General features: G+C 39.8%; 1 pseudogene across 1 annotated transcript in view; it reads right to left on the bottom strand.

The window, feature by feature from the left end:
- LOC149222824 (uncharacterized) overlaps positions 1–23602 on the bottom strand; it is a 369394-nt pseudogene that overhangs the window by 260589 nt on the left and 85203 nt on the right. Inside the window, exon 6 of the transcript XR_016249667.1 lies at positions 9513–9600. The product of XR_016249667.1 is annotated as an uncharacterized LOC149222824 (transcript). The remainder of the gene's footprint in view (positions 1–9512; positions 9601–23602) is intronic.

Below are 23602 nucleotides of genomic sequence, written 5' to 3'. Positions count from 1 at the left end.
TGCACTCTCTAATGTGGTAGAGATAGAAACAATCGTGGAATTATACTTGGAGTCAATGCCACCTATCCCGGAAAGGGTGTAGGGAATGCTACCCCTCCATTGAATGAGGGTAACTCGATTCATTTATAAGAATCTCTTTATGTCCCTGATCGCAAGAAGAACCTAGTATCCATTTTGGCAAATGGAAGTCAAAGGTTTCGAGGTGACATTCATCGACGGAAAGGTACGTGTTTGAAAATAGGATTTTCAAAGATGCTTTTACTGATGGGTTTAGGGTTGGCAATTTGTATCAAGTTGCAGGAAGTCCATTGGGGACCATATCAGTTGACACATCTCATCTATAGCACCAGAATTCTACTTATTATGGGGCCCTACCCGATGTGAGTCGGATGGTGACAGGGATGCCTGAATTCAAGAAGAGCATGAAGGTACATGTCTGAGATGTACTGAAGGAAAATCATACAAGGGGACCATTCCCCTCATGTAGCAGGCCCACAGGTTTGGAACAACCCGAGGGGTTTGAGATTCATGATCGGAAATCTCATGTATGCAAGTGGAAGAAAACCCTTTATGGCTTGAAGCAAAACACCTCGGGCTTAATATGAGAGGATTGATAGTTGTCTGGTGAAGCTAAGATTCACTAGGAGTGAAGTCGATCCAAACCTTTGCTTGAAGGTTGTGGATGATAGACTTATCATACTAGCACCTTCTGAGGATGACCTCTTTCTGACAGATGTAGACCCTCTCATTTGCAAAAGTAAGAGGGAGTTGGATTCCATATTTGGAATGGTGAACTGCAAGCCCATGACTACCTCGATGGAGCTTAACTTTCAGAAGTTATGTGGTAGTGATATCGGACCAGATTTGGGAAATGCCTCTGAGTTTCATAAACTCATTCACATTGATGTTCTTCGTGAACTTCCGTCCGAATATATGTTTTGCAGTTAGCATGTTGGGCTCATAATTGGTTGAGCCTCACTGGATTGGTGCCAAGAATCATTTGAGATAACTTTAGGGCACAATCTCTCATGGATTGAGATACACTGTCGGAAATGTGAAGCGGCATGATTATTCTAATGTTGATCAGGCAGGCAGTGTGGAGGATCGCAAGAGCACTTCTGAGTGTTGATTCTCTTTGGGTTCTACTTCGATATCCTGGATGAGCAGGAAGCAAAAGTCAGTTGCCATAAGCACCGTTGAGACCGAATACATAGCTACGAGTATGACCTCGTGTGAAGCTGCCTGGTTGTGGAAGCTCTTCAGTGAGCTATTTGAACTTTGTACAAATGATGGATACCACCGTGATCTTTTGTGTCAACCAAAGGGGGATTCAATTATTGAGGAATCCCGTATTCTATGATTGCTCCAGCATATAGACATCAAGTACCACTTTATCTGGGATATGGTACATTGATGAGCAAGAAGGCTCCATCGCATCGGGACTGATGTGCAGGTGGCAGACATTCTGTCAAAGCCCCGAGGAAAGATCAAATTTGTGACTTTCCAAAACGACTTGGAGTCGTTGAGAGACCCTCTAATGAGGATCCTGTATGATGTGTACATTGAGCTCTGGGAGCTCCGGGGGGCTTGGGGTACTTCTTGGAGCAACAAACGACCATAAGACGACTCACCATCCACTAGTGGTGCGCTGTGTACGGGGTGAATGGTTCAGCCTTCCCTTGTGATACCCCGTCGCGACTTATGGACAGGATGAGTGGTTCGAGGCATCCTACCCATGCAGTCTGGGACTCATGGGAAGTACCTCTCATTTGGCCAATGAGTAGGGAAATGGGGTTAGGGACCATAGTAATACTATCGATGGACGCATCGTTGTATCTACCGTACTCCTATAATATTCCTAATTAGCCATGGCTAATTGGAATATTCGATTTTGTTCAATCTTTGCCTTCTATAGTTATTTGTAAATAAAAAAAGTGAGGAAGGGGGACATAACTCACTTTTAGAATAAAAAGTCACTTCCTAGTAGCACAACGTTGTGACTTAAAGGGGAGCCAAGGGGGCCAAAGGGGGACGCAGAAATGGAGCCCACGCAAACACATGGAAGAACTGCGCAGGAGGGAAGAAACACGTGGCAAGAGGGAATCACATAGCAGGAGGTGAGCCTTGGGATTGAGAGAGGCAAGGGCTATAAAAGAGAGAGGAGCCCCCTCATTTGGATCATTCAATTATGAGCATTTGTGATAGTCATTTCGACTTAGAGCACGCTGGTTGTTTAGCTAGTCTGCAGCACTATTTAGTGCATTGAGTGTCTCCGTTCGGAGATCTCACCCTTAGCCCCGGGGGACTTCGAGTGCCTGCTCGGGCAAGGTATTTCCATTGGCATTTCAGCAGTAGATTCATCAGCATTTCAGCAGCAATTTATCAACGTTTTGGAGGACTGCGCAGCACTGAGAGAGGGACGCAGTTCTTTCTGGCAGGAGTTCTGGGTTGAGGGTTTGCAGTAGGATTTGTGCTGAGAGATAGAGCAGGGGATCAGCCCTTGCATCTGGAGAGTTTTGGCAGGGGTTTCAGGCAGATTTCTGGAGGGTTTCATTCAGTGGCAGCGCAGAGCACTGGGAGACTGCGCAGAACCCCAAGGGGGTGATTTTCGGGGGTCGGCCATTTCAGAAACGCTTTCTGGGCTTTTCTGGGTTTCTTGAGTAGAGTCCGATTCCAGAGTTTCAGCCATTTCCGAGGAGGGGAGCAGCCCCAAATCCTCATTTGATTTCTAGCAGCAGCAGCAACAGCACAACAGTTCTCCAGCAGCTGGGACGCAGTTCAGAGAGGGGCCATTCCTTGCTATTTTGAGTGTATTTCTTCACTTGCCTTGTGCAAGTCGAGGTGCCATCTTCCTGATCACCTCCTGTACTCATTCTATTACTCAGTATAATAAAATGGCTTAGCATTCTCTCTGCATTTCTTGAGTATCTGCTTATGGTTTTATTGTTATACGTTGCATCATTGTTATTTGTATCTCTTTGAGCATTCTTGGCTATTATACCACTTGGGTGTTTCTCTTATACTCTTAGACAGAGTCTGGAAAGGGCCAGGTAGCCTCCGGATCTCGTCCTCTTTTCAGAGGCGACATATCTGGTAAATGCCCTCCCAGTCCATCTCTGGTTGGAGTTTGCTTGTGTTTGAGGTATATTCCTGATAAGGGATATTACAACTCCCTATGCTAGGATGAGCTCCACTAATCTAGGATCAACTGAAACTAACTTCGGGTCAGTAAGAGTGACATAACTCACTCTCTTTTAGAACTGATCTGGGATCAGTAAGAGTGGTATGACACACTCTCTTCATATGGAACTGACCTCGGGTCAGTAGAGAATGGTATGAGACATTCTCGATCAATTCTTCTTCTTCATGGTTCAGCAAAGCAGTGCAGGGCACTGTTGGCAGAGATAGTACAGTCTAGCAGATGGATCAGCGGATGTTGTTCTCCCTAGTTCAGAGGGAGTGTTAAAATTGGCAACTAGGGCCAAACTCCAGGTGGATCATCTTATTTATGGCAGCTGATATTTTTATTGGATCCCTCTCATCAAGAGGTATAGGATTGATCTAAAGATCATCCGATTCCAATAAGTATTCATGGAGATATGAATTTATTTGTGTTATGGGACAATTCGTCAAGGTTGGCCAACAACCAAATAACCCCCACATGTGCTCAACGTTTTAGTATAAAAGGAGATGACTTGAGAGTCATTTCACACACTTCACTCTTGATTTCTCTCCACTCACTTTGGGTTTTAGTGGAGGAGAAATCTAGGAGGATGAAGCCCTAGATGCAAGAGGAATGGAGGCTAAACAAGCTGCCCTAGCCGCAGAAAGGAAGACAGGCCAGGGAGGGTTTGAAGGAACGTTGGACATCAACTTCAGGTGACCGAGTGCTGGAAGGAGGGTTTATCTACGCTGCTAGGAAAAGCCTTCTATAGGCTGTCTAAGGAAAACTTATATGTTGTGTAGAGGAGGTCTCTACAAGCCCTAGCCGCAGTCCAACAAGTGCCACAAGCTGGTATTCTAATATGCCCTAGACACAGGCCAAATCCAAGCCCTAACTGCAGTCAACAGAAGGTCTTGGACGCAGCAAAGGAAGGTTTGTTTCATGGGTCTTTGGAGGGTTGAGGTGTTGTAAGGGAGGCCTAGGTAGCTCCTTTGAGGGCTGAGACAAGCGCAGACTGTTTCAGGACAACGTGGAGGTGTTCTTAGGTGCCCAACTCTTGGTGAAGGGCAATGCAGGCTGCTGTGGGTAAGTCGCAAGCCCTACGAGCTGTTTGGAGGGCAACATATGGCAGTTTGAGTGGGTTGTAGGTGGCAGCGGAGGTCTGTGGTAGGCTGCAGGCCTAGCCACTCCAAAACATGGCAGCGTGAAGGTGTATTGAGGGTTGTCAATGCCCAGAACAACAATGAGGGGAGCCACCACTTCTCCAAGGGTAAGCAGTAGCTAAGGAGGGTTGTCTTGGTGACTGATTTAGAGGCTATTACAGCAGTCATATATATCCTAACCAGTGACTGTCATAACAGCAGCAAATGCATTCTCAGAACTGTTGACTTGCAGCAGATAGGTGGTGTCAGAGGTTTCATGGTGGATACATGGGACAGCAACAACATGGTGCAGCAATTGCACATGGGACAGCAACAACATGGTGCAGCAATTGCACATGGGACAGTAGCATGATACTGCAAGCACATGGGACAGCAGTGTGGCAGCATGGTGCAACAAGCACATGGGACAACAATGTGGTAGCATGGTGCAGCAATTGCACATGGGACAGCAGCATGATACAGCAAGCACATGGGACAGCAGTGTGGCAACATGGTGCGGCAATGGCACATGGGACAGCAATGGTACATGATGCAGTACAGTGATGGGTACAGTCATGATTAGTGAAGCATGATGAGATGCAGCACAGTGATGATGGGTGCAGCATGGTGCAGCACAGTGAGCTGCAACATCATGATGAGGAGTAGCACAATGATAGGTGCAGCATGGTGATGGAGTCACCTGGGAGAATCAGTTGAAGCAGCATGTCTTCAACTGAGTTCATCTACCTCATGTATCATCTACTTAGAGATGATCTATGCTCTTATTTAGATAAGTCATAGCGTTGACTTCTGTTGTATATGTACCATCTCTCTCTCTCTCTGCTAAACTATTGAAGAACATATAAGAAGAATTGATCAAGGTTTTCCCCACATTGGGGTTTGTCCCTGGCTAGCGCCACATCGTGTGTCCTCTTGTCTTGGCTTGTCTTCTACGATTTATGTTTATGTTCTATCTGTAATTTACTATTATGCTGATGTGATTGCTAATCCGGAAAAGATATTAAGCTAACTGTGAAAATTGAAATAAATTGCTCTAAGCATAGAACATACCTAAAATCTAACAATTACTGATGTTGCTACTAGAATGGGACTACAAATTCTGCTCTGAAAAATGCCTGAATCACCTTGAAGTTGTAGCCACAGTCTCCAATCCTCATAGCCAAAAATACCCAGAAAGGGTTTGGCCCAACTCCAAGCCAAAACTGAACCCACAAAGTGATGCAAATTTACCAGCTAATCAGCAATACGCCCTGCTATAAGAATGAGAATTTCGGGCCCGAATATCGCCCCGGAAAATTTTGTAACATAAGTCGGAGACTCCTCTCAATAAACCCACAAAAACCCAGAAAGCATTTGGGTTGAGTCCACAGACCCCCGGTGACCCCCAACAATTGTGAATTGCCCAATCTGGCCAGAAAACACCCCACAGTTTTGATACTACTGAATTATGCCCAAATCAACCACGGGAAATTCCTCCCAGCTCTAGCTAAATTCTCCACTGAGAAATACCTCCTATCTCTAGCCCTTATCTCTCCCGACTCCACTTCTCTAAACCCCTGTGCAACACTTGGTCAATAGCTTTTGTGCCCTTGCCAAAAGATAGAAAAATCAACCCAGGTAATAGCCTCCAATCCAACTCGGTAAATCGTTGTCCAAACTCTGGTCTAACAATAAGAAAATTCCCTACAAAATCTTGGAGCCTCTAACCCACGCTTGCTCCCACAATGTGCTCCACAAAATACCTCTGCACCCAAGAAAAATGCACTACTGAATAAACTCTTGCAATGATGTCCAATGGAAGCTCTGAATTGAGCTCCCCAAATTGCCTCACTAGGGAGACACTCGAAGTTCTCCGAAATGAGGGTGGAATTCCGCTTGGAATTCCTGGTGCTAAACAACACTCTAGCCCTTGTGCTAAACAGCTCCAAGAGAAGATGAAATATGAAGTGTAATAGTTAAAAGATGATCCACAAAATGAGTCCCTCCTCCCTTTATATTTTCTCTCCATCCTTCTAGACTCTTTTTAATATTATTTTATTGGTGGGGGCCATTTTCCACTTAGTTACTTTTTCCACCATTTTAATAAAATAATAATTTGTTGCCAATCTCATAAAATAATACTTGCCACCTTTTTCCAAAATACTAGTTGCCCCTTTTAATTAATATTACCAAATTTGGGCAAAATTTCCATGCTCACAAAATTGGGGATATTACACTTTGGGGCATGTTTTTCCATGCATATAACAGACTTGAGATCACTTTATTACAGCAAAATTTACAGCAGTAAATATTTCCCCTTATCTTCAAGATAAATGTTATGTCAAATCGGCATTATAAAGAAGTCCTCGAAATTACCCATTGAAGAAAGGGAAGACAAGATCAAAATCAAATCTGCAAGTACTTAATTATTGGACCGCTGAAACACTTTATTTATAAAGAAAAGATGAAGTACATGTACATACTTGCAACTTATCACAAGCTGGAACAATTTCAAGCTCTCCAATCCCTAGCTAGGGAAACCAAGAAAACCCTAGCAACCAACTCCTCCTAGCTAGGAATCACACCTAACCAAAGTTGGTCACTCCACCAAGAATCCTCAACAACCTAGCATCATCAACCGCAAGTCCTTCTTTGGCTTGAGTAAAATGCCTCCCTCTCTTCTCTTCAATAAACATAACAAGTAGCACTAGGGTTTAGAAAACCCTAGTCTTCTTCTCTCACAAGAGCTACAAGATTCAGTGCTATACTCAACATATAGGATTTATGACAAACCATAGCTTCTTTGTCTCCTTAGGGTGAAACCCTAACACTAGAATATCCGTTGAACTTGTCCAAGAATCCTAATGCACCAAGGCAAGAGATAATACAAAGAGGAGCACACAAGCGAGAGGGAAAAGTGCACTCCACTCTTCAAATCTCTAATTCAAGTGCATGATGGATAAGTGAATGAATGCACTCTCTCCTTCCTCTATTTATATGAGAGGTAAGGAAGGCCAACAATATAATAGTGGACCTAATCCACTAGAAATAATCTATCCACAAGAAGATAGGCCTACATTTGAAGCGCTTCCTCTACACGTGAACGTGTAGAGGAAGATGTCCAATAAACAAGGTGCCAAGGCATGAATACTCCCCAAGAATGTAAAACACTCCACCTCCACAAGCATAAAACGCTTCACTACTCCTCCCAGGTCATGTGTTCCTCCAGGTCCACCACATCATGGTGTGCAATTTTCATTTTTATCATATATGTTTAATGAGTGAATAGAATTTTATTTATATTTTTAAATTTTAAAAATATTGAATTACATAGTTTTGCAAACTTTATGTTGCAAATATCTTTGGTTTCTCTTGATATTTCCGATTTCACCCGATATTGTTAGATTGCCATTTTGTCAAATATTTTCTAAGGTTTTCAGGTCCAAGTTTATCCTTGCCAATATTTCCAACACTTTCATTCCAAATAGTCAATGATATATCCCCAAAACAATATTTCCAAAAACAATCACGCTTAGGGTCAAATTTTATTATATAGTTTTACACTGCCAAACTTTTTTCAAACTCCATGGTCACCGAACTTAAACACTAAACTGAACCCTGTGACAAAGGATGGGACTAGAAGTTTAGCAGATTGCTGATGAAGTCTTCCTATACAAGGGAAGTACACCCTAAAGATTTTAAAGATAGTCCAAAGTTCAAAAGTACACCTTTACAGTGCTTCAAATGGACAAGTGGCCAACACTCTGATGAAACGCCTCATAGATGGAAAGTTCAAGATGTTAAGAGAATATCTTAGCATGTTGGCAAACACTTTCCTCACAAAGAGGGAGTGTTAGTTTACCTATTGCTCAAAGAGTGTTTGAATCTCATTGTGAAAGGGATACACCAATGGGAGAGAGCCTCGTGAGGGAAAATTGTCTCATATTTCCTTTCATCTTTTTTTTGACACTTGGAGTGACTTGTCCTAAGAGGGCATGCAACTTAAGTTGTTGCACAAAAATATGTGGTGTTGTATAAAAATGTAGAGTGGGTGCTTGGCATGTGGACATGTACCTATCTTCGCACATGTGGGGTGCACTACTTGAGTTAGTCCTTGTCATGAGTTGTCATGTCACCACCTACCCTTAGCACATGTGAGGCACATGAATTGGTGAGGGCTAAAATGGACCTTGTCGAGGTGGAGCACTCCATTGTGGAACCATTTTCTTAGGTGGACACAGTATTCGGTTTTTATTTGTAAACCCTCTCTCTTAATCTATAAAAGGGAAGGAGGGGCACATTACTTCTTTGTATGAAAGATAGAGTGAAGTGTGGCATGACGATGGCTAGGGTATTCTAGTCAAAGAATTTTGCATTATGAGTTGTGATAAGCTAGTTAGTTTGCATTGCAATCTTGGGAGAAGCTGATTTTGATTTATATAATATTATTTTCCGATGTATAGAAAGATACGTAATTGATTGTTCATAATGAGTATGCTGATCTGATCTTTTTCTCTAATTTCGATCCTACTTAATGTTGGGCTGGTGCTGAGTTGATTTATTTTCAGACTTCTATTTTCTTAGATCAATCAGTTGTTTGTTGCTATAATGATCTAACCTCTTGATATGCAATGTCTACACTCTCGAATCTTCTGTACAGCACTTTGGTTATGCCAATCTAAAGTGTTGATAGGTGTTTTAGAAGTTTCCAGATTCAACCGTAGGATTTAAGTTCTATGAATGCAGATTTTCTGTCATGAAGTGAAATTTTAACATTATATCGCCCACATCTTTTTCTAAATATGAACTCTCTCTCTCCCTTATTAATAATACTCCATATAGAAACTCACCTACTTTATTCTATTTAAGTTCACTCTTTTGATAGCATTTTGCATTCTTCTATTTAACATTATTTAATATTTATTAGTAACAAGCATTTCCCTCCTCACATATCATAACGAGGAAATGCATGCAGTACTTACCACTACCAACCTCCATCTATATAAGCATCATTAAATCTAATTGTTGGCATGCTGAATATTCTGAACTTGTATTTGGAGGTTGAACCCTCAAAGTGGCAAAGTATTGGGAGGTTGCTGCCTCAAAGTGGCAATCAATAAAGATTTCACTTTAATTAATTTCTTGTGACCATTTCATTGCATGTTGTATCTTCACAAGACATTTCTTTTATCACATTAAAAAATTACCTTTAATAATCATATCCATAGGTAGGAACCCTCCTATCTGCTCAATAAACCTAGGCTGCACTTTCTTGGCCAAGTCAGTGTCCACAAACTGCATTCAAAAAGACAGTATTATCAATAAAAAAATTCTTCTTTAGGAATGCTATAACTTAACATATTATGATACCTTATGGACTAAAAGCTTAGACAACACTATTACACAACCAAAATGTTGCCCATTTTTACATGGACCATAACTTAAGTACACAGCTTTGTTTGCATTACTTACTTTTTATCATATAAGAGTAGATGAACATAAGAAAAGTTTGCACTTACAAGCTTCCTGATGTTCTAAGAAACAATCCATATTAACAAAATTCATTATAAAATTTTATTATTATATGATGAATATGAATCACAGAAAACAACAGATTATACGATTTTGAGGGCTTTCTTGGCCAGGTCAGTGTTCACAGACTGCATATCCAAAAACTCTAGTATCAATAAACAGGTCCATCTTAACTAGCTTAAAAAGGGTTCAGAGAATAACTTTAACAAATACAAATACCTAATGGACTAAATCTTAGACAATACTACAACCCAACCAAAATGCTGCCCTTTTCACATCATTCATATATAAAGCACACGGATTGCCTTGCATTACTTAATTTTGATCATACAAGAGTAGATGAGTATAAGAAAGATTTGCAATTGCAGGTTCCCCTGGTATTCTAAGAAACAAACTATATTAATAAATTTATTATAAATTTCAATAAAATATGGATGATGAATACAAACTACATTAATCAAAGATTACAACATTTTAAGGAGTTGGGATAATTTCTGGCAGAAGATCAACATCAGCGCAAGAAACTGACATAAATCTTTCTAGCAATTTTTTAATTAATTAACCAAAAAGTCTTGCATCATCCATCTCACCAAGATGAATGATCTATTTTCCCAAACACCCTAAATGAGAACACAATAAGTAACATAACTGCTATAGACAAATAGAATATTAAATCTAAGTAATAATAAAATAAGCATAAGACTTGGGCATCCTTTTTCGTCTTGGGTTGTTTTTCCTCGATAGAGGAGGCCCGGGGAAAGATGCTTGCTGCTGTTACTTTATTACCATGGATACTAAACATATGGAAAACTGTTGACACTTTTTGATGATGCTGAGGAAGGGAGCTGTTTTCCTCTTTAGAGGAGGCTCTTGTTATGCTCAGTAAGCTCCATCTCTCTTAGCTGAAGGAAGGTAGAATAGCCTTCCTGCAGAACTTTATGATGCTCAATCATACAGCAAAAGGAATGCTTCGGCATATGATATGTAACTTTTTATCATGATTATAAAAAGTTCGTTTTTTTCTTTGGAAAATAAATAATAAAATAAGCACAAAAGTACAATAAATAATAATTATAATAATAATGAAAGGTCATATGTTAATTAAGAGAAATGATTTTTTTTATAAGGGGAACCACTTTAAAATATTTATATGATGCCCCCACATTGTAGAATCATCATCAATTATTCATTTATCTTTTATATATATGAGTAAAAGATCGTGGGCTTTTATGCTCCATTGGTATGAGAGCCGGGCTTTGTAAAAATTACCAAGGCCCAATGAAAAAAATATTATTAGACCCAATTAAAGGAAACAAAAATTACCAGACCTAGTAAAAAAAAATACCCAACTAGGTGTAGAAATTTTTTTACCAAACCAAGTAAATTTATTTATTTAGCTAATTATTTGGACCAAACCTGGTAAAAATTTCAAGAGCCAACCCATTGTACTTCCATTACGCAATGGCACCACTGCCATTTTGTGTATATATCATGGATATGTGTTCCACAACTATAACCACCATTCTTGACGAATTAAAGAATAAACTCATTGATTGTATCCATGAGTCAATAAATAAAGCATTTGAAAAATATAAATATGGCAGAAACAAGGCGCATGTTGAATTGGGACATGTTCATGAAAAATATAATCTAAGATCGAGAAAAATCAAAATGACTACATTTCCAACAAAGAAGGTAAAAATGAAGAGACCAAACCAAAAGATAAAAATTCTAACTTGGATTTCAAATCCGACCCAGATTGTAGAGACAATGGAAAAGCCATGTCTAAAAATGGCAAGTCTCAGTTGGAAATAAAGGATGAGGATCTTGATGAAATCCTGAAGAATAATATCGATGACAACAAAAGGTAACTCGGAGGAAATAATAGGAAATCATGCAGCGACAGCGGATCTAGTGGTATTCCTTATTCATTATCCTCTGATTTAGATCAATGCACCTTTTCTATGGTTGTCAGATACTCTGTTCAATTTTCACAAATATCATCAGTGGCTGCAGTAGGGATTCTGGTTCAATTTTCACATGGTATCAGAGCTGCAGGTGAAACAAGAAGAGCAGAGCCAGAGAAACCAGCGCTGAGCAGAGAAGGAGATCGAATAGCTGCAGGAGGCAGCAGTTCGAATCCCCAGAGGGATTGTGCAGTCCAAGCCAGGAGGGCTAAATTTTTGAGGAAAGTCTCTCTCTGAGTGAGTCGACAAAGAGGAAGGGCTTCCAGACCGAAATTTTGTCGTGCCAGAGGGAGCAGCACAGAGCCTCAGCGTTGAGGAAAGCACTGGTGGGACGCAATTTTTTTGCAAGCAATTCACTGGGTAAAAAATCATCAAAAGAGAGAGAAGAAGCACCAAGTCTGAGCAGCGTTGGAGCGACAGATGTAGTGGCTAGAACGCCAAGTCTGAGCAGCGTAGTGCAAATTTGCAACAGTGTAGGGAGGCACAGTGCAGTAGTAGCAACAACGCAATGGCTTCAGAGGGATAGCGTGGGACTAGCAGCAGTTAGATCTTCAGCATCGAGATGCATCTACAACACTTGTTCAGATTTTGGGATGTTTTTCAATTGCAGTGGAGATGAAGTGTTAGCAGTGGTAGTGCTAGCAGCAGCACAGATGCAGTACTTAAAGAGGGAGTTGTAATACGAATGCAGTGTTGACAGTGGCAGGGTCAACAACAGCACAATAGTTGGTGTACAGCATGTCAAACATCAGCAACACAGAGGACGATGTTATGAAGTCAGGGTGATGCTTCAGTGGGAGGCATTGCCAGGGCACATTCCTCACTAAGAGGGAGTGTTGATTTCTGGTAGCATCGAATGTTGTCTAAACCTCAAATTTTGCATGTAGGCTTGGGATTTGATCTCTTATCTCTCTTGAGAATTTCGCACTTTTCTTGGATGATGAATTGGAACTTTATGGATGAATTTTGATGTTTGGATTAGGTTTATCTGATGTCATGTCCCTTCCTAAATTATTTTGGAAGAGTATTAATTTCTATATTTTGGGGCCAATTTTGGAGGTGATGGGGGCCCATTCGATTTTATTAGGAGGCTAGACTTAGTAGAAGTTAATTCGATGTGGTTAAGTATACGTGGGGGCCACCCATACTAGGGGAATACACATTCCCTAGTTCGATTTGCATGGAGGGGAAATCGATGGTTAGGTGAGGGACCCACGATGGAGGGAAAATGGAGAAAAAATTGCTCCACGAAATCTATATAAGGAAGGCAGCTCTCCTCATTTGGACATCTTATCTTTTGACATATTGAACTCAACCTTAGTTGCTCGAGCTGCTTAGCCAGGTTACTATGTTGTTTAGCACACGAGTGTCTCCGAGCAGAGATCTCAACCCTTGCTTTGGTGGACTTCAAGTGCCACCGTAGGAAGGCAATTCATACTACCTTGGAGGAGAGCTGGTGGAGTTTCACAGTCATATCATTCAGCATTTGTCTTAGCCAGTACGCGTTTCTAGAGGACGCAGAAGGGGAACACGCAGGTGTTGCTTGTGGGTTCATCCGGGCAGCAACTACCAGGCGAGTTTAGGCATTGAAGCTTACAGTGGAGGATCAACCTTCCAGGAGATTTTTGGAGCAGGAGGCTGCTGCATTGGAGCAGTTCGATTCACAGTCACCTCGGCCTGCGCAGAGAGCCATCATTGGGCTCACGTGGGAGTTGGAGGAAGGAATTGTAGAGCTAGAACTGGCCGAGAGAAATAGGGGATCACTTGGAGGGTCATTTGAGGAGGATTGCTGGAGTTGGGAGAGCAGAGATTGACAGGATCAGTCACAGCAACAAAATTCGAAATTGGATGAGGGCCAAGCTGTGAAGGTTGGAACCAAGGGAAACCCTTTCTGGGTTTTTCTAGGTTTTGAGCAAGGATCACACTCCTAATTTTATAGAATTTTTTGGGCAGATCTAAGGGGTCAAACAGGGGTCCCAACTTAGCCAACAGCTAGAGGAGCTAAGGGGAATTTGGGCCAAAATTCTGAAGTCAACATTTGGCCAATTCCTTCGTGGGTTTTTCTGGTATTTGGTGGAAAGATCGGGGTTAATTTTCCGTAATTTTCTGAGCACTAGAGGTGGGGTTTTCAGCAGCATCCTTGCAGTAGACAACACAGTTTCATAAGGGCAGCGCAGGGAATCATTGTAGCAGTTATTGTGCCATCTGGGCTTAACATATTATCACCTTGGTTTGATCACGCTTGCCATTGAGGCAATCCCGGGTGCACCACTTCCACATTATTGTACTTTTCTCCCAGATTATAATAAAATGGCTCAGCTATTGGATATTCCTGGACTTTTTATCAGTGTGCATTGAATGTTTCAATTTTATGGTGTTGTTTTTATTATTTGCTTTGCATAACACTATTTTCCCTAGTTTGGAACATTACATCTTATCTTGGAGCTTCTCTATTGTCAAATTGTGGATGGTTGGATATGTGTAGGGTTCCAAATTATTTAATCAGATAAAGAATGTAGAACTCCAAATTTTATAATCAGATATCTAGGCTAAATAAAATATGAAAGTTGTTTTAAGGTTTAACTAACCAGGATTCATAACATCATAATTCCTTAGTTTGTTGTTGAGTACCTCCCTGGTTTGTTGTAGTTGAAGATACTTCAGAATTTGCTCTTTGTTGTAGTTGAAGATACTTCAGAATCTCTTCAGAATTTGCTCCCACTCTCGCTCTCGCTACCAAAAGACCAAAACCTCCCAACCAAACTAGATACAACCTAGGTACTCAGTCCAGAATGCTTCTCAATTGATGCAATCTGTTCCCCGTGCCCAAAAACTTCAAGAGCAAACAAGACTCAATCCTTACTATCTGTAATCTCTTGTTACAAATTTTCCTCCTCTCAACTATGCTTCCCAACAGCAAAAGATCCCCCCCTTTTAGTCCTACTCCCTTCTCCTTTTATTTCTTAGGACCACCGCTCATTCATCCTTCATTGCCTTAGTTGTGTGCCCCCTATCTAATACGTGGCTCCTCATAGTGAATTAAAGAGGTAATCAAACTTTATATTGACACTCATCACTTTATAAGGTTTTAGGTGATACCAAACTATATTATGTAGTCTTTTTGTTGATAAGCTTTATTTAATAGTTTACTATATTATACCTCTTTTAATGTTTAATCTTTAGTTAAGAGTTACTTCTTTTATAATAATATAACTCCCTTTTAAACTTTAATAATTTAATTTAGAACTTTTGGATAATGTTTTATGGTTACCTATTATTTATGACGATACATACTAAAATACATATTCCAATATATTTTTGCAAATTAGATATTTATTTAATATCTTCAACAATTACGTCTTTTATCCTATGTTTGGAATTTCTTCATAATTTAATACTATTAGTGCAATGTAGGCAACGCATGCATATGTAGCTATCATATGCATGCATTGTATGCATTCTAATAATTCACATTTCATTTGTACTAGTAGATGGGTCATTACATACACCCCTCCTTCAGAAAACTTCGTCCCGAAGTTAAGGTTTATATAGTGTACTAGTAATTATAGTGTATTATTATTTTAGTAATTAGTGCAATTATATAAGGATTATGTTCCGTCATTACAGACTTATTTAATGTGAGGACATTTTAAAATTTGTGATTTGAACGTTGATAGGTTTATAATTTTAATAGTTAAGTCTGGCCCCGACCAGACTCCAAAGTTATTTTAGAATCACCTATCCTTCCTAATCTCTTCCGCTCCCATCCTATCCGTCCTCTACTAGAATATGTCATGACGTCAGCTATACTGATCTAGCCATTTTTAACGTCAAGGGTGATAACGTTGATTACATCAACCTAATTTTCCAGTAGGCATCTGGCAGTCATCACCACACGTCTAGGGGAGCGTGACTCGTACAGTCCTCCCATGACTCAAGGTTTTGGAGGATAAACGGTGGGTAATACCTCCAACCCTCCTAGTGGGACCAAGGTCAACACCCTATCATGGAATCTCTTTGAGCCTTAATTGTTCTGAAGTTTTTGTCATCACGTGGTCATCTTGGTAACGATGTTATCTGCAACGTAAACACTTGTCCATACATTATAAAATATGCATCAATATATTCAAAATAAACAGTTTATGTATAATTCATACATGTTATCTATGGTATAACATACTTGGCCATATCCTACTCATGTTATTAGCTTTCATATTAAAATGTAATCATTCTTTTATTTCTATCTCATCAATCATATTGATATGCATAAATGAAACAAAATTATAGATATCTTAATTCATAACATAATTCATGATTTAGATTTTATAGTTAGATAATCAAATACTAAACTTCATCTTAGTATCGATGATTCAGTAAGGTTAAATTAAATAATATATTTCATAATGGTATCCATGTACCAGTAGAATTAAGCAAATAACATATATTATATTCCAGTAATATAAAATTCACTTTTATATGTGATCATTTCAAAATAGTTTTAAGTATCCGATTTAAAATAAAGTAAATATATACAAAATATGGCTTAAATTTCTTCAAAATTAACATAAGTTGGGGTATCTTTGACATATGATTTATGTATCTTCCCAGGTTGCCGATCCAGAGCTATACTTGTCCCACTGGACTTTAACTTGGTCTACTAGACGGTTCCTGAGTTGTCGAACCCTACGTTCCAGTATACGTAATGGTTCAACCGAAATGGTTCCCTCGTCCGATACCTGCAGTTCCTTCCATTGAAAGTTATGAGATTTGTCAACTATGTAATGTCTTAATACAGATACATGAAATACATTATGAACTTTATGCAAGTGGGGTGGCTGTGCAAAACGATAGACGACATGTCCAACTTTTCCAGCACTTTGAATGGCCCAATAAACCAGGGCGACAACTTTGTTCCTTTTCCAAATCCGATGGTGCTTTTGTTTGGTTTAATGCAGATAAAAACTTGATCCCCTACTTCATAATTCCTATCTGTCCTAAGAGTATCAACATATATTTATTTTTTTTCTTGTGTCTCCTTTAACCATTGTCTAATTTGTTTTACCTGTTCTTCCATCTCCTGACTTAATTCTGACCCACTACCATTTAGTCCTCTAACCTATCCCAACTTAACGATGTTTTACAAGGTTTGTCGTATAATGCTTCAAATGGAGGCATTCCGATTGAACTGTGGTAATTGTTATTGTATGCAAATTCAACCAAAGGAAAGTACTTTTCCTAGTGTGTCTGTTGATCCGTAATGTACATCCTCACCATATCTTCTATTACTTGGTTCACCCTTTCTGTTTGTCCATTAGTCTTTGGATGATAAGTTGTACTTAAATTTAGTTGAGTTCCTAAGACTGACTGCATACAAGTCCAGAACCTTGAAGTGAATCGTGTATCTCTATCTGATATGATCTTCTTAGGAACTCCATGAAATCTAATGATTTCATTTATAAATACTCGAGCTACATCAGCAACCTCATAAGTATCTCTTATGGGAATAAAATGAGCACTTTTCGTTAGTTTATCCACCACAACTAGAATGGCATTGTGCCTTTGTGGGGTAAGAGGTAGCCTAGAGATAAAATCTATAGAAATTGCTTCCCATTTGGTCATAGGAATGTCGTGAGGTTGTAAAATAACTATTGGGTGACGATGGTCAGCCTTCACTTGCTGACATTCAAGACATTTTGTAACGAATTGGACAATATCATGCTTCATGCCTGTCCAAAAGAAGAGTTTCCTTGTGTCAGTATACATTTTCTTTACCCCAGGATGCACACAATACAGTGCTTTGTGGGCTTCCTTAAGGATGGTGTTTTAGATATCCCCACTATCAAGGATATATATCCCTCCATGGAATCGTAATAATCCATCATCCTCTAGTTTATATCCCTTAAACTAAGGTTCTTTTGGATCTTTACTATCAAGCCCGAATCTCACTATTAAATACCAATTGACTTCTAAGAGAGGTTATAATACTTGCTTCCTCAAGTCTACCTTGATGGTTATATGGGAAAAGATCCTTGTTCTTCTACTTAGAGCATCTGCCACTACATTCTCATTTCCTTTCACGTAAGACATCCTGAAGTCATATTCGCTTAAAAATTTACTCCATTGTCTTTGCCTAGCATTTAGGTCCCTTTGGGTAAACAAGTATTGCAAACTTTTGTGGTCACTTTTGAGCACAAGGCTTCTCCCTACAAGGTAGTCTCTCCATAACGTCAACACGAGTATTACAGCGGCCAACTCTAAATCATGCGTGGCGTAGAATTCTTCATGGGGTTTTAATTTCCTGGAGAAGCTATTACTTCTCTATCTTACATTAATACTGAACTTAATCCTTGCTTGGATGTATCAATACAAACAGTAAATTCTTTATCCATGTCAGGTACTTGCAAGATTTACTTATAGAATGCAAGGTGACATTCCTCGGTCCACCCATACCCAACTCCTTTGCGCCGGAGCGTTGTGATAGGCTTTGCAATTTTGAGAACCCGTCTACAAACCTTTGATAGTATCCGGCTAAACTCATAAAATTTGTGATTATTGTTGAATGAAATGTTATTATGAAGGACAACGAGTAATAGATGAAAAGCATGGCTGGACCGGAACAAATTTCTAAAGGGGGTGTAAGTAAAATGGTGATACTGAACTGGATTGAGAGAGTTATGAGGCATTTCTAAAATCTTCCATTTAATTGGAAATGCAAAATAATTCATTTTAATGGTATTATTGAATATATAAACAATGACTAGGTATTACCTCATGTAGTAATACAATTTCATGATGGTTATAAATATGATAAGAATGAGAGCAATAACTGAGATCCACCATATTTTAAATTTTGTAATGTCTTATTTTTTTATTTTTTATTTTTAGATTATATATATATATATATATATATATATATATATCATAAGGTCTCTCAATAAAAGCCATATTTTACAAACTATCGAAATAATTTTGTAAAAATACCATGTCTCACAAACTATTTAGATACAAATAACATAACTATATAAAAGTTTGTACAGTGAGTATAATTATCTAAATAAATAAGATCATATCCCACCATATGTAAAGATACTATATCTTGCAAATAACTAAATAAATTTGTTAAAAATTTTCACATCTTATAAACTACTTAAATAACTATCATACATAAATAAATAAATATCATGTCTTACACACTACTTAAATAAGTATCTAAATAATTAAATCTATTTCTGTGAAGTTCTCATAAATCTTTTGTATAGAAATGAAATAATATTTCACAAATTATTTAGATAAGTTTGTGGGGGAAGTTCTCATATAACTTGAGAGGATTTTATAAATCTTAAGATTTTCCGCCAGTATTTTTCTTTGTAAAGGATTGCTAGATCAGCATCCTAGATTTGTATTCAGATATTTCTCTTGCATAATAATAAACCCTTAAAGTTGTTCAACCGATTTTCCCACATTGGGTTTTTCCGGGGACTATTGTCTCCAAAAATAAGTGTGTCCTATGTATCTTGTTCTTTGTTGTTTTCTGTTTCATGAGATCAAATATTTAATTAGTGTAGATTGCAGAAGTAATTTGCTTCAGTATTCAGAAGAATAACTTGATGAAAGTAATTTAAAAAATCAGGTAGGTGAATTAGATTCAGAATTGATGCAATGGGAGTTCCTTCAGTCTAGGAATTTTCACATGGTATCAAAGCGTTCATTTTGAAAAAGGAAGAGCAGATCCGGTGCTGAGTAGTGGGGTCGAAAGTTGCACTTGGCAGCAATTCGAATCCCCTTGAAGGGATTGTGTAGTCCTTGTCGGGAAGCAGATCTGAGGAAATCTCTTTCTGAGTGAGATGACAGAGAGGTATGATTTCCAATTCGTGAGTTTGCAGAGGCAGAGGAAGTGACACAGAGCCTCAGCGCAGTGCTTGACGGGCGCAAAATCTGTCGGGGCAGAAATTCGTTGGAAAAGAACAAAGACACGTAGAAGGGAATTTTCTCCTCAGAGAACTTTCCGCCAAAAAGTTCGAATTTCTCACTTGCTGAGCAACTGAGCAGTGTTGAGCAGTGACTAGAGGAGTCAATTCGACAGTTGGGTGAGATGGCATCGCATGGGCTCAGATATCAGGACAGGTTGGAAGGAGCCTCCAACTATGTCATATGGAAGACCAGAATCTTAGTTGTTCTGGAGGAATATGATCTCGAGGCCTACGTCAATAGTGTTGTAGTTGTTCCTGCTGACAACAATCAAAAGAAGAAGTACAAGGTCGAGCAGGGGAAGGCAAAGAGGCTCATTCTCGATGGAGTTCGAGATCATGTGGTCTCACACTTGCAGGGCAAGGATACAGCCCGAGAGATGTGGGAAGCCTTGTCTTCTCTATATGAAGGCTCTTCCGAACAGCGGAAGATGTATTTGGAGCAGAAGTTGCAGCGGACTTTGATGCAGAAAGGAGAAGGGGTGAACCTCTATCTTCAGCGTCTTTAGGACACTAGAGACCAGCTTGTTGCAGTGGGGTCCACTCCTCAGCCAACCGCAATGGTGAGGATAGCCCTGAATGGAGTCTCGGATGAATGGCAAGTTTTCGTCCAAAGCATATTGGGCAGAGAAAAACTACCTTCATGGGAGGAGATGTGGGCAACTCTTCAACAGGAGGAGTTAAGGAGGGACCTAGTGAAGGTCAACCTCAGTGGTAGCAGTGAGAGTGGCACAAAAATGAAGGAGGAGGAGGAGAACACAGCTCTAGCATCGAAGGGACAACAGAAGCCGAAGCGAAAGAAGGACATTTCGAAGGTGAAATGTACCAGTTGTGGCAAGATGGGCCACCATGCATCCAAGTGTCCTTTGAAGAAAAATGATAAGGATGAGTTTTCCATGAGTGCCCACGCATCTCCAGGAGGGATATGGGGTGATATTGAGTTGTAGTCGGGAGGACTACATGTGGACAAGATCCTTGAGGAGGTCACCTCTTGGATCAACTCCTTGCTACGGGATCCCAAGATTCAGCAGTAGCGATCTGGACTTAGTGTCAGCTGATGCAATGGAGTGTTTGGAGGACAGATGCAGTAGCTTCGAACCAGAGACTGATCAGCGCAAAGCAAGGTTAGCAGCAGTGCAGGAGTCAGCAGCAGCGCAGAAGATTCAAAGGGTCAGAGACTAGTAGCAACCAGATTCAACATTCATGGTATTATGTTGAACACAGTTAAGTTCAGTTAATTTTCGATGTTTTTCAGTTGCTTCTCTCAGCAACTGAGTTGCAGTACGGATGCAGTGTTAGCAATGGCAGTGCTAGTAGCATAGCAGATACAGCGTTTGAGAGGGAGTTGTAGTACAAATGCAATAGTGGCAATGTCATGGGAAACAGTACAGTAGCAACAGCAACACAGTGTTGGTGGCAGTGGCAGTGCAAAAAGGTGGTGCTTCAGAAACAGAGCAGCATGCAGGTGGACATTGTTGTTGAGCACTTTCCTCGCTAAGAGGGAGTGTTAGTTTTTGGTAGCATCGGAAGTGCACTAGCCTTGAAAATTGGTGGAGATGCTAAGGCACATGAGTTCTAAATAACCCAGAAACCGTTTGGTGAAATTCCACCCGAATTGTATTTTATTAAAATAATTAATATTTTTAATGGAGTTCCTAAGTCTAAACTTAGGGAAAATAAAATATTAATGGGTATTAATCAAAATATGGATGAGAATGATCTAGAAGGCAGATCAAGTCATGTTTTAATCTTAGCCATTGATTAGAGACTTAATCTCGGCCATTGAAGACTCAATAAGAAAAGTATAAAATTGTTAAAATTGGCAACTAGGGCCAAACGCCACATGGGTCATCTTATTTATGCAATCTGATATTTTTCTTGGATTCCTCTCTCCGAGATATGTAGGATTGATCTAAAGATCATCCGATTCTGACATGTACAAATGAAGTTATGAATTTATTTTGATTATGGTCAAATTGTCAAGGTCGGTCAGCAAACTTATGTAGGCTTAGAAGCCCAACAGTCACATATATTCATCCTCAACGTTGCATATAAATAGAAGGTGACTTAGCCTCATTTGGACACACTCATTTTCACACTTCCTCTCCTCATTGATTGGGTACAAATTTCGGGGCCTCTCTCTCTCTCCACACCTTCGAAATTTCAGGAGGCCGAAATTTCAGGAGACCAAATTTCTGGACAATTTGACCAAGAGTTTACCAGCATGCGTTGACATCCTTTGACTGTGTTTTTGTGAGGGCTCTCTCTTTGGGCAGGCCGCATTTCTGGGCACAGAAATCGAGGCTAAACATTGACTGTTGACTAGTGTTGACTGCAACTAGGGCTAACCGCAGGTGGGCGTTTTGACCAGACTTTGACTGGGCTGAATTTGATTGTTTTGAGGGTTGTTTTATCTTGTTGTTTGGAGGCTAAAGTTGACTGATTTGCTAAGGGTCAAATTTGCAATGTTGACCAGCATTGACTTTTCTGGTTACGGCTCTTTTGCTGCTGTTATAAATTATCAGATTTGTAAATTGTACTATCTCTCTCTCTGCTGAGCTATTGAAGACTAAAAAAAGATTTGATCAAGGCTTTCCCCACATTGGGGTTTGTCCCTGGCTGGTGCCACATCTTGTGTCCTCTTGTCTTGGCTTGTCGTCTACTGTTTATGTTCATGTTCTATTTGCATTTTACTATCATGTTGATGTGATTGCTAATCTGAATATTGATACTGGGCTAGTAACTCAATTGAAGTAAAATTGCTCTAAAGCATACAACATACCAATGTTGCCTAAAATTAACATGGTATCAGAGCTGAGGTTGAGACAAATCCCAAGCAAGAGTGAAAGAGCAATCACCAAAGACAGTTGGACAAGGACAAAAGGTTCAATGGGTTCCCCATCCTACTTCCCGGCTGAAGACAAGCTCCATGATAATCTGACTACCATGGATGGAAGATGTCTCTTGATTTGATGTTGGAAGAAAAAGAAGTGATGGACTATGTGCAGGGTAAAATCTTTGAACCTCCTTCAAATGCACCGGTCGCTGCGAAGACCAAGTACAATAGGGTTGAAGTCAAAGCAAAGAAGATTCTCAGGGATTCCATTGACAAGCATCTGGTGGCCTACATCTCTGAATTGAAGACCTCTAAGGAGATCTACGACAAGTTGGTCGGCATGTTCAAGGTTAGTAATGCTAATCAAATTCTATTTCTCAAGAATAAGTTGAAGGATATTAAGAAGGGCAAGGACGAGGATGTTCAATCCTATTTCTTGAGAATTACTGAGATCAAGAATGATCTACTCTCGATTGGAGAAGTCATTCCTAACAGGGAACTTCATCTCACCACCCTTGGAGGACTCCCACCTGAGTGATATGTATTTAGAACCACCGTCCTCAACAATGATCGAATTCCAGGGTTTGAAGAATTGATGTTGAGATGCATTCAAGAAGAAAAAAGAATGATGGAGCAAGAAATGCCTTCTAATAGAAGCAACCCCACTACATTCTCCGCTCATGCCAAAAGGAGAAATAATGCAAGGTCTAGAGGTCATTTCCATGGAAGGCCTGGGTCTAAGGGAGGAAGGAAGGGCAGGTGCTTTGTTTGCAATAAGTTTTGCCACTATGCTAAGGAGTGTCCAAATAGAAGGGACACATTGCATGATGATAATCACAATCATTCTAGGAGCAACTTCAACAACAACGATCAAAGGAATGGCATGTCCAATGGCAAAGGAAAAAGGAATGCAAGACATCAAAGAAATGGTCGACCCTCCAAGAAATTAAGGAACTCCAGGTATGAAGAATCAAATGTTGTTAACAATAAGCAAA

This window comes from Pinus tabuliformis, chromosome Q, assembly GCF_031772625.1.
Source record: "Pinus tabuliformis cultivar Carrire ecotype Pingquan chromosome Q, CPIR1, whole genome shotgun sequence".
NCBI lineage: Eukaryota > Viridiplantae > Streptophyta > Pinopsida > Pinales > Pinaceae > Pinus > Pinus tabuliformis.
This window is presented reverse-complemented; position numbering and strand designations above follow the sequence as displayed.